Source organism: Lissotriton helveticus, chromosome 5_1 (assembly GCF_964261635.1).
Source record: "Lissotriton helveticus chromosome 5_1, aLisHel1.1, whole genome shotgun sequence".
NCBI lineage: Eukaryota > Metazoa > Chordata > Amphibia > Caudata > Salamandridae > Lissotriton > Lissotriton helveticus.
This window is the reverse complement of record NC_136065.1, coordinates 1,865,567,533-1,865,580,786: the sequence shown is the minus strand read 5'-3', so window position 1 is coordinate 1,865,580,786 and position 13,254 is coordinate 1,865,567,533. Positions and strand designations below refer to the sequence as shown.

At 44.6% G+C, this 13,254-nt stretch overlaps 1 protein-coding gene across 10 annotated transcripts in view; it reads left to right on the top strand.

Moving 5' to 3' along the window:
* The window catches only part of NBR1 (NBR1 autophagy cargo receptor), a 657,239-nt gene that overhangs the window by 292,527 nt on the left and 351,458 nt on the right, over nucleotides 1-13,254 (top strand). The window lies entirely within an intron of this gene.

Sequence of the window (13,254 nt, the reverse complement as noted above, 5' to 3'; positions counted from 1 at the left end):
GGGTGTTATTCTGGCTGCCAGTGGTCCGGCTACTAAAATTGTATATACAGGTCACTGGGAGGACTTTGTTGCATGGTGTTCTTCTTTGTCCAACATAGTCACTCCCTTTTACATAGGGTGATCTGTCAGCCTGCCAGCTTTCTACATATGTGCTGCCTCATCTCTTAAAGGAGTTAAAATAGCTCCACCATCTTGACCCAGAAAGAGCTCCTAGCTTCTCCGTTGATGTTTACAGGAATACCTGCTACCAACTCCCATGCTGCAACTTGAGCATCCCTCCATACAGTCACCAAGCATTACTGCCTGGATAGCCAGGTCCAGTGGGATTTACATTTTGCCCGATCTATCCTGCAGGATTTCTTGGTGTAAACCATTCCACAGACTCATCACCTTGGGGATATGTACTCCTTTGTCATCTATTCACAAGGGGAGCAATTTGCACTTAAACGTCCCTATCTTAAGAACAAGTTACCTCAGTATTGAATCTTGAATCATTCCCTGTCGTCGAAGTGGGAGTCCCACTGTACCATTAGAAAGCAGTGTAATGTTGAACATAGCCTGGAAAGACCATAAAACCTTGACTTTAGTAACACATCTTTGTCATCTTAAAAAAGAGGCAAAACTTTTAAGCTTCAGCCAATCAGGTTGTATCACTCTCTAGACACTCCTTTCAGAGGCTTCTGTCTCACAGTTTTTCTACCACATGTCGTGTGAGGGAGTCTCCATTGAACTATTTCCAGGATTCAGGGAGAGTTATGCCACTAATTACCAGCTGCTACAGATATGACTCTACAATGTCAGAGCAACAAAACAAGGTCTTTTTAAACCATGTAGGACCTATGGTGAGGATGGCGTACGCGTCCTCCCGCACTCTGGCAACCAAGCACTGTGCTTTCCAACCAGTGAAAGGCCCATTCGAGCCTATCCCCAAAGCGAATATTATATTTCTGTCTGGGAAAGGGGCTCTCTTATTGGCACAGACCTCAGCAAGACGGGTTGGTGAAATACAGGCTTTCACCATTCAAGAACCTTTCCTACAGTTGAGGAACGTCAGAGTGATTATGCGAATAAATCCAAAATTTATTCCAAAAGTCCTATCGGAATTTCCACTTAAGTGTACCGATACTTCTAAAAGCTTTTTTCCCCGATGGCAAGACTGCAACAGAAAGGACATTGCATTCCTTGGATGTCAAGAGATGTTCAAAATTTTACCTTGACAAAGCAAAACACTTCCGCAAATCCAATCAGTCGTCACACCTACAAACACATAGGCGGACCCACAGGGAAGATTCGCAGTCCTGGAGGCCACTTGGGAGGGTCGACCACTGAACGTGATCTCGGCTTACCTTCCGCCGGCACTGGGTGAGGAGGCGTTGCGAGCCATTGGTAGAATATTGTTGGACCTCCCCCAGGGTACTTTGATAATCGGGGGCGACTTTAACATGACGATGAACAGCCAATTGAACAGACACCCCCAGAGACGTTCCCATAGACCTGGGTCGGAACTTGCGGACTTCACACGGGCAATGGTACTTGAGGACCTCTGGCGCACACTACACCCTGACACTCCCCACTTCACGCACTACTCCAATGCCCATAAAAGCATGTCCCGCATTGACTACATTTTTTGTCCCTTGGCCGATATCGGCTATCTCCGAAATATGCGGGGACTCCCCTGAGGTATCTCCGATCAGTCCCCCCTTAGCGTTGAACTCACCTACCACCAACACTTTGCTCGCGGGCCGATCATTATCAATCCGTGGATTCTAAAGATACCTGATATCAAAGACGACCTGATTGAACACTGTGACTTCTATTTCGCTGAAAATGTTGGTTCAGTGCGCCCGGCAATTACGATATGGGATGCCTACAAAGCCGTCCTCAAAGGCAGGGCGGTGGCTCTCAAAATAGGATACCTATGTAAACATAATGAACAGGTGCTCCAGGCCGAAACTGACCTACTTTGTCTTGAGTCGGCCCATAATGCCAATCCGTCCGAAGATACGGCCCGTCGACTCCAAACGAAACAACTAGAATACAAGGCTCTGGCCTCAGAATTGGCGCAAGCCAGGCTCCTTCAGACCCGCCATGAAATCTATGAACTGGGTGATCGTGCTGCTAAAATGCTGGCATGGTTGGAACGCCGCGACCAGGGATCGAGGTGTGTCCCGCTGATTGTTCGCCCCGATAAATCTCGTATTACGGACCCCCAAGAGGGGGCGGAAGCTTTTGCCGATCACTTGGAACAGGTTTACACGGCCAGAGCACAATACACTGCAGAGGAATCCCGGCAACTCTTAGATGAGATGCACTTGCCCACTCTATCCGAGACAGAGAGAGATGCCTTGGAAGTGGATATCACGTCGGAAGAGGTCAATAATGCTATCTTTGCCATTAAATCCGGTAAGGCCATGGGACCTAATGGAGTCCCGATTGAATTCCTGAAGGGCATGGCTCTGGGTATCGCTCCCCACCTAAAAAATATGTTTGAGGAGAGCCGGGAGAGGGGTGCTCTACTGCTGGACCAGAGATTGGCTTCCATTATCGTCATCCATAAGCCAAACAAACCGGCCACAGATTGCGGATCATACAGGCCGTGCTCCTTAATCAGCTCAGAGGCCAAGGTGCTTGCAAAACTCTTGGCGACCAGGCTTCTCACGGTCCTCCCATCGTTGATCCATGCCGACCAATCGGGATTCCTCCCAGATCGCAACACAGCCTTGAACCTCCGTAGGGTCAATAATGTACTGGGCAGAGCTTCCTATAAACAGTAATCCTTTCTCTCGACGCCACGATGGCGTTCGACTCGATCGAATGGTCCAATCTCTTTGAAGTATTAACAAGATTCGGCTTCGGACCTAATTTTATACAGTGGGTCAGATTATTGTATACCCACCTACTGGGACAAGTACGAGTCAATAACCACACCTCCCGACAATGTCCGCTACACAGGGGAACCAGGCAGGGCTGCCTCCTGTCACCCCTACTATTTGCCCTAACCCTAGAACCATTGGCCCATTGGATCCGCACAGACGCCTCTATCCGGGGTGGTAAATGGAATGATGATACGACCGATAAGATCTCCCTTTATGCGGACGATATTCTAGTTTACATGGCCTCCCCCACTACCTCCATAAATAGTTTATTCCATGTTATTACAAATTTTGGCAAATACTCTGGCTATTCCATTAATTGGTCTAAATCTGTCTTATACATGTTATATGGTCCCCCACCCATTCTGCCCCGGAGATATTCCATCCCCTGGCCATCGACGGTTTTAAATACCTTGGCATTTTCATTACCTCAGATCCTAAACTTTTCTATGATCGTAATCTTAAGGGCCCACTGCAAAGGCTGCACGACGATATCTCCCACTGGAGATCATTGCCTCTGTCCCTCCCTGGCCCTATTCAAAATGCTGGCTCTCCCGCGATTCTTATACGCTTTCCAGAACTGCCCATTTCCCATTGCAGATTCGTTTTTTAACACGTTGGAAGGAGATATGCGCCTTTTATTGTGGGACGGAAAGGCACCTCGTATTGCCCTCCGTAAGCTCACCTAGGGTTGTTACAATGGTGGCATTGCCCTGCCCAACATGCGCATGCATTACTGGGCGTCCCAACTGGTGGCCATAAATCACTGGATCCATGGATCACCCACAAACCAGGCATTCCATCTGGAAAGATACCAGACAGTGCGCGAGGGTTACTTAGGGGCTCTGTACAGTAAACCTGCTCGTAATCGTTACGTGGGTCCAATGGCACAGACAGTAGCTATATGGCATCGAGCTAATAAGAGCCTGGGTTGGTCTAATAAGTTCACCAAGGCCACGCCCCTTTGGTCTTCTCAAAACCTCTGCTTCCTCTGTTTTCATTTAGGCTTTGACAAGTGGGACACCATCGGCATATCTACCCTAGGAGACTTGATACACAAGGGGACACTCTTATCCTTCTCCGACCTCCAAAAGAAACACCCACTCACTCAAGGAGAAGCCTTTCGATACCTTCAAATTAAACACGCCATTCTTACGAACATACATGACCTCTCCTCCCTCCCAGTGGCCTCGCCCCTCGAAGACAGATTACTCTCCGAACCTCTACTGACCAAGGCAATTTCATGCACGTATCGCAAACTATGCAATAACCTACCGGATTCTTTTCCGGCCCTGCGTGACAAATGGGAAAGTGACGTAGAACAATTAGAGGACGAGGACTGGCTAACCGCGCTGATGTCCCTACGGGAATCCGCGATAAACCACCATTTCCGCTTGATACAGCTCACAATTTTGCACAGGACGTACATGTCAGGTCCCTTATTGGCTAAGCTAGGCAGATGCCCTAACGACCTGTGTCTTCGAGGCTGTGGCATAACGGGTACCTTTTATCACACTCTATGGGAGTGTCCTGTTATTCAATTCCTATGGACGGGGGCAACCAAGAAAATGACGGAGGCGCTGGGGATACCAATCCCACTGACACCCAAGGGAGGGATCCTCATTGTCTGCGGGGCGACGGATCTGACAGAGATAGAGCACCAATGGCTGGCCCTGGGATGTCTCCTAATAAAACGCTCTATAGTAATGAATTGGGGCACTCCGGAACGTCCGCTGATAGTGAGATGGGTTGTTTCAAAAGACAGTGGTCTCAAACATTAGCAAAAAAATATAACAGTCGAAATAAATATAGAGCAAAATTGGAATCTATATTTTTACTGTCCAGCCGGACAGGATTTAATAGTATAAATATTTATATATATATATATATATGTGACAAAAGAGATGGAAAACAATTGCCAAGCAGGACACAGTCTGTGTCCTACTATCACATATGACATACATATAAGGCAAAAAAAAAAAAAGGAAGAAACAGGGCAGTCTGTAAATGCTTACATTTTTGACAGACGATGGTAGAAATACACTTTACGTGATCTTTTCAATACAGTGTAAAAAATCATCAAGTGTAAAATGTCGATGACGTTTCGATCCCTGTTAGTATGGGATCATCATCAGGACTTGTAATTATATGCCTTTTTTTTTGCCTTATATGTATGTCATATGTGATAGTAGGACACAGGCTGTGTCCCGCTTGACAATTGTTTTCCATCTCTTTTGTCACATATATATAAATATTTATACTATTAAATCCTGTCCGGCTGGACAGTAAAAATATAGATTCCAATTTTGGTCTATATTTATTTCGACTGTTATATTTTTTTGCTAATGACTGGGACCACTGTCTTTTGAAACATTACACTCCCAAAGGTCCCAGACCTATTGCTACTTTTGGGTTCCCTTGTTTTCTGTAACGATAGTGAGATGGGTGGCGGAAATGGACAGATCTATGATAGCTGAAAAGACCGCCTACAAGCTGAGGGGCTGCCCCAAAAAGTGGGGGCATTGGAATGCATATGGGACGAAATTTGCAGCTCTCCTACTGCTGACATGGCTGTGGAAAGATCGAGACCTTTACACCGAGACTCCAGCTGATACGAAATGTCTGTGATTGCACTGTATACTATGTCATATTTTTTATGTCATTATGCTATTGAACTGCTGACTAAGCTCTGTTTTTATTTCAATAAAACAATTTATTTAAATCTTTAAGTCTTGAGAAAAGACCACAAGCAGAGCTTTTGACACTTTTCTGTCTGGGCACCAGGAAATCAAAACCAGTAATTAGGACAGGAAGAGAACCTGGAGAGTTCTGTCATATTGGTGCAAACTAAGCCATACTTAGCGCTTAAGAGTAGACTCGTAGGTGTTTGAAAGATGTAATAAGACTGTTATGAGATGTGGGTGTTAAAGTGAACAGCCTCAGTCTCTTGCAGAAGCACAATTATAGTGAGTTGACATGATTGGTCGTGAAGCATAAAATAACTTTATTGCTTTTAGGTTTTCCAAGCCTGTGCTCTTCTGTGGTGGCATTTGATCTTTTGAAACACATTTTATTCAAAGAAAAATGAAAGCCATGCAATAAGCTAGTGAGAGAAAAGTATTTTACTGACTTGCAAGACAAGAGAAGATGTTGTCTGGATAATGTGCTTCTTTACTTGCCTACTTGTAGAAAACTGTACTTGTGGCAGGATACTTCTCCATGCCTGTAAAAAAAAGTTGCAAGTACTGTTTAGCAGTGTGAATCTTTTCGTGATTCAGGTGCTGTGCATTATTCGGCCATCTAGTAGTTGGGTCCGCGTTTGGTTGCCATCTTCAGATTCCTTTTTTCCGCTGTTGGGTCTGGATCGATACAGAAGGAGCTCCCAAGATTGGAGAGAAGAATCAACACAAATAAGGAAAAAACTCAAGAAAAACACCGTTGGGATGTTTCGACTTTCAAGTTTCAATCTAAAACGACCAGGGATCGACAAGACGTAAAAAACCAAATCTTCGACAACGATCGGAGAATGCGCATGCAGGGGGCTCCCTGTGCGTGGTAATGGACAAGACACCGTTCAAGTTTTGCAAGAACTGTCACCACAAGTACGCTCAGAAGGATCAGCATCCGGTCTGCAACCTTTGCCTACCGCCGGATCATCGAAGCGAGGACTGTGACGTGTGCTCCGTCTTCACCCCGAAGACATTGAGGGTGAGAGAAAGGCAGTGACGAGCCAACCACAACATGCGAGGCCAAGGGCCATCGCTGCGAGACCTGGGCCTCTCCAGTGAGGAGGAAGATAACGTCACCGAAGGGCCAGAAGGCAACTAAGACACAGATGTTTCGGAAGTGGAGGTCGAGAAGAAGACTTCGAAGGAGGTAAGAGTCGTCAACCTAAAAAAACTAGAAGTGTCTTGAAAATTGGACTCTAGACTTTCAAAGGGAAACTCGGCGTTGAAGCATTCGGCGACCGCAGCTGCATCAAAATAAAAACACTCTGTAGGATCCTTGGATAAGGACTCCGTAAAGGCAAACACCCTTGAAAAGACAAAGACGTCAAAAGACAGTCTAGAAAAGGACGCCTCAATGTCGGAAAAAGGGAGGTCCAAGCAAGCGTTGACGACCGGATCGGCGTCAACGAGCGAGAAGCGGAGAGCCAAACGTCCTAGACGCCGAAACACACGCGGCCGAGATGGAGAAGAAAAGGAGGAGGCTGGTAGCCGAAATGGCTAATATTTTACAACTTAAAAAAGACTTCAACAAAAGCTTAAAACAAAAGATACCACTGAAAACAATAAGTACTGAAGGCGAAAAGGTCGTCAAGGTCCTAATACCGCTGACAACACCTGATCCGACCGAAGAAGAAGAGGAAGATTCATTCTTCTTCTGAGAAGACGTCGAAGATGATGAACAAACATATGCTGAATCGGCGATCTCAGAGAATTCAGACCTCCAATGGCAAGATCTCGATGCTGAATCACCTGAGGAGGCTGTGGAAATGTATCCTTCGAGGCCATCACCCCCAGATGACATTGGCATGTATAACTAGGTGTTTAAAAAAGCAACAAAAACGTATGAAGTTCAGCTGGAGGAAGAAAAACCACAATCATGTGTTTTATTAGAGACTTTGATGCCAACACAATCAAGAAATCAATTCCTCCCAATGCTGCCAAGTGTACTGGACTAGGGAAAAGAGAAATTCAAGGAGCCTGCAATATGCAAGGCTATCACAATAAGAGCAAAAAAACGATATAAGCACTCCTCTAAGGACTCTATATACATGAGAGGGTCTGTACCAGCTGACTCTATTATTACTTCCACAGCAAGGAAAAGAGCAAATGTACTTACAACAGTGGGGCCACCTCCAGACAAAGCAAGCAAGAAGATGGACCTGGTAGGGAGGAAGGTGAAAAGAAGTGCAGCAAATCAATGTCGCATAGCTAATTCCAATGCATTGCTAAACAGACATGCTTATCAACATTGGGAGGAGGTAAGAGAATTGTAAAAAAATCTACCTGAACAATTCCAAAGAAGAACTAGCCACCTGGTAGAAGAGGGTAAAAACACAATCAATTAAAAACTGACAACAAGACAGTTAGATCCATGGGGGCGCTACAATTCAGAGGCATGCGTAGAGGCACTCCATCAAGGAGACCAGCGGGGAGAGGTACACACCATCCTGCTACCTCACACTAAAGTTACAAGCAAACGTACAAGGGGCAAGCCAGAGTCAGCAGCAGGGACAGCAGCAGAGCTGGTAATACCAACAAGGAAGGCAATCCTTTCAAGGGTGTCCCCGTGGCAGAGGACAGCCACAAAGAGGTGGCCAACAAACCTCTACTAAATGACTGCACTCAAAAAGGGCTACACTCACGAAGAACAGCAGCAGAACATATACAAAAACCTGCTAGTTTGCAGTTCCTCCAACATACTACTTCAGTAGGAGGTAGACTAAGATTTTTCCTGCAAAAATGGAAGGAAATAACCTCAGACAAATGGATTTTAAACATAATACTGTACGGTTACTGCATAGATTTAACTAAACAACCTCCAAACAGGAGACCAAAGCAAAAGATACATTCAAAAGCAGAATTATCTCACCTAGTCAAAGAGGGGCAGGAACCTCAGGGGAAACATGCAATAGAGCACGTACCACACAAAGAAAAGAACAACGGAGTATATTCAACATACTCCTAATTCCAAAAGTAGACTAAACTTTACGATCAATATTAGACCTAAGGTTTCTAGACAAATTTATAAAGACACAAAGATTCAAAATTACTACACTACAAGAGATGCTACCTCAATTGCAAGAAGGAGATTACATAGCCACAATAGACTTGAAGGATGCATACTTACACATCCCGATGAACAAACAACACAAGAGGCTGTAAAGATTTGTGGTGAACAAAAGACACTACCAATTCAAAGTACTGGCTTTCGGTCTAAAATCTGCACCAAGAGTTTTTACAAAGTGCCTAGCAGCAGTGGCAGCACATCTCAGAAGGCAAGGGATTCATGTTTACCCCTACCTGGACGACTGGTTAGTAAGAGCAAGCTCTTAGAGTCTATGCAAACAGCATATACAACAAGTGAAGAGGCACTAGTTCAACTGCGGTTCTCCATACATTGGGAGAAATCATCACCAGAGCCAGAACTGATAACGGTATTCTTAGGCGCAGAGATAAATACAGTTTAAGGAGAGCATTTCCAAGTGAGAAAAGGCAATAAGCGTTGTTGAAGGAGACTCATCTATACCAGAAGGTGCATCATCTTACTGTGAGGACAGTGTGGAAATTACTAGGCATGATGGCCTCATGCATTAATTTAATTCCCAACATTCGTCTACACATGAGACCATTTCAGGAATGGCTCCAGACACAATGGTTACAATAAAACAAGGACCCCCTGATTCCACATAGTATTCCTAGGACAGGGTAAATACAGATTATTCAAAATTTCCTAGGCAATACTTAACCTAACAATGACTAGGTTGAATAAAGAAATATGGATATATTGGAGCCTCAATGCACTGACCACAATCAATTAAAAAATATATATATATTTAATTGATTGTGGTCAGTGCACTGAGGCTCCAATAGATCCATATTTCTTTATTCAACCTAGTCATTGTTATGCGAAGTATTGCCTAGGAAATTTTGAATAATCTGTAATCCAGACACAATGGTCACAGGCAACCGGGAGTTGGGAGGATCTAGTGGTTGTCACACAGACAGTTCATCAGGAGATGGCATGGTGGAACAAAACAAACATAGCACAGGGGAGACTTTTCACAACACCAACTCAAACAGTGACCATAACAATAGATGGGTCCCTAATAGGATGGGAAGCACATATGAACAACCTCAAGTTGAGGGGATTGTGTACACAGCAGGATGCAGTGAAACACATCAATATCTTGGAACTAAAGACGGTATTCTTAGCCTTAAAAGCCTTTCAGAAAGAGCTCTACGGGAAAAGGGTGGTGATACAAACAGACAACACAACAACGATGTTATACATAAACAAACAAGGAGGGACTCATTCTGGAATGTGAATGTAAATGTAAATGTAAATGTTTTTGTACTTGTATAGCGCACAGCTACCCGCAGTGGGTTTCCCGGCGCTTGTACGAATACCGCAAGGGAACCCTTCCTGGCTTTCCCTGTGAAGTGTCCACTCCTGGGCACCCCCATGGTGCATACCAGGCATCCCTCGCGTTGTGGGGGCCGTTGTGGAGACTAAGCAGGCTATTGCCCAGAGTTGCAGCGCGGGACCCATGATCAGAATAGGCACTGAGGCGAGAATATCCGGTATGGGGAATTAATGAGCCCGAGACCCGCCGAGGCGGGAATCGAACCCTGGTCCCTGGCCAGAGCTCTGCATCGAGGTCTGCCTGCTCTAACCATTGAGCCACACTTCTCCACTCTCAACGCTAGCTCAAGAGATTTGGAGTTGGTCAATCCCAAGGTGAATAGATATTATAGCAATATTTCTACCAGGAAAAGACAATATAGAAGCAGAAAGACTGAGCAGACAAACAACATCATCCCACAAGTGGGAACAAAATCAAACAGAACTGCAAAAGATTTTCAGGAAATAGGGGACACCACAAACAGACCTATTTGCAACACCCCACAATGCAAAATGCCATAACTTCGTATCCAGCCGGCCCTGCTGTCAGTCCCTAGGGAATGCTCTATGGATAGACTGATCAGGGATATTTGCTTATGTTTTTTCCCCCAATACCGTTGCTGACCAAGGTGATAAGCAAATGCAGGATCAGCAAAAAGACAATGATTCTCATCGCACCACAGTGGGCCAGATAAACTTGGTTCTCAGAAATAATGGAGATGTCTCAAGGAACAATGCACAAACTTCCAAAAAAGAAGGATCTGCTAACAATGCAAAACGGGTAAGTACTTCACCCAGAACCAGAGAGCTGAGGCCTGGCTGCATGTCTCTTGAGGACTTAGAATTTGCACATCTCAAACTACCTGAAAGCACATTGGCTGCTCTAAGAGAAGCTGCTAAATGGAAAAGATATACAAAATGGTGCCTTAAAAAACGTCTTTCAAATAAAATAACAAAAGAAAGAACTGTGCCAAAGTACTTGACACATTTACTACAAAGTAAATTATGCTATACAGCACTAAAAGTACACTTAGCAGCAGTTGTAGTGTGTACAAAAGGCGAAACCGGGAAACGTTTCTTCACTTCACATGTAGTATAAAGGTTTGTAGAAGGGGCAAAAAGAATTGCACCTCCAAAAATGGTACCAGCACCAACATGGAACATGAACATAGTTCTAGCACAGAATATGAAAGCACCGTTAGAACCACCACACAAAGAAACACCACAAATACTAACGCCACAACTGCCTTTTTAGTGGCAATAACATCCCTACGTAGAGTTAGCGTACTGCAGGCACTAACACTACAGGAACCTTACTTCCAAATACATAGTAACAGGATTGTCATGAGGACAGATCCTCAATTCATACCAAAGGTGGTATCAAAATTCCACATAAAACAGAGTATACAAATACCAAGTTTCTTTCAAAATCCTAAGACCAAAGCGGAAAAAGCATTGCACACACTTTACGCAAGAAAAGCTGTTATGTACTACATTGAAAGAACTAAAGAGTACAGGAAAACAAAACAGTTATTTGTATTTTTTGCAAACAGTTTTCTGGGAAGACCAATAACCAAAAACACTATTGCAAGAGGGACAGCGCAAGCCATACAATTATGCCACAGGCAAGCAGAACAAACCGTACAAGGTGCCCCGCCAACACACTCAGCAAGAAAGAAAGTAGCAACTATTGCATTTCTAGCTAACACTCAAATTCAAGACATCTGCACGGCTACAACTTGGTCTTCAGTACACACATTCACAAAGCATTACTGTGTGGACATTCAAATGAACAAAGAAGCACAAGTAGGACAAAAGGTCTTGCAACCTCTATTCACAAACCAAAGTTCATCTTCCACTCAGCCACCATTAAACTAGCAAACCACTACAAAGTCTATGCACAGCATGTGAATCCAGAAAAGACTCACACTGCAAAATGAATGAATGAATGAAATGTATCTTGTCCTGCGCAAACTTTGCCCGATGGGCGTCAAGGCGCCTACTTCAAATAAAACAGCTCGCCAAATCATACAGCATTCTCTCATTGGTAGGCTCTAATAAAAAACCAAGTTTTAAGAGCCTTTTTAAACAAATCAATTGAGGGAAGGGTTTTAATCTCAATTGGAAGGGAGTTCCAGAGCTGAGGAGCGGCTACAGAAAAAGCTCTCATTCCCCATCTGACCAGCCTGGTACGGGGCACTACAAGTTGAAATAGGCCGGCCGATCGAAGGCATCTTGTTGGAACATAGCGGGTAAGCAAAGTACCCAGTGCATCATCGGGGCCAGCCGTGAGTGCTCTATATGTCAGACATAGGATCTTAAAAGAAATTCTATACTGGACAGGAAGCCAGTGAAGGTCTCTCCTAGCAGTCGTGGCCGATGATGCCATAGGAAGGGCCAAAACAAAGCGCGCTGCAGCATTCTGCACAATTTGCAGTCGATGAATAAGGCCCTTGTTGAGCTCCGCATACAAAGAATTGCAGTAATTGATCCTGGAACCAACGAGAGCGACTGCGATCTGTTTACGCGCCTGAAGGGAGAGATAATTACGAATTCTGTTAAGGATCCTGATAACACCCCAGCACGTGGCCACAGTCCTGTTCACCTGGAGCGTCATGGAAAGTGAGATGTCGAAGATAACACCCAAAATGAATAGTTTCTTACCTTTTGATGTAGTATTGCAGCTTGAAGAATTTTCTGGATTCACTAGCGAACCCACCCTCGGCCGCCAAGGAGAATGACAATAGGGGGAAAGTGGAATAAAAAAAGAATCCGACGATGGTGACCCAAGGTGGGAGCTTCCGGAGGAAGCCTGTAGACGTCCCACAAGGACACCATATGATGGTATGTCAACGCCCACCAACAACAACAAAAAATACTACATATCTGGGCCCAACTAGATGGCGGAATAATGCACAGCAAGTGACTCCAGAAAATTCTTCAAGCTGCAAAATTACACCGACAGGTAAGAAACTTCGTTTCTCACAGTATATTTCAGCAAAACTGCATTGGTATTTAGCTCAAATCTCTTCTGTCTTGCTAGTTTTCCTAATACTTTACCTTTTTTTTAGGTCTTGCGCCTAGCGTTGCAGTGCACAGCATTTCTCACGCAGCGTGAAACATTTAGTAGGGTAAAAATGGGGTTTCAGAAGCTGACCTAGGAATGGCTCACTCACGAGCGTGTGCTTTTACTTTTGGGCCAGGCTATTGGCCTATGCGTGCGTCTTTCTATAAAAGACAGCACGCAATT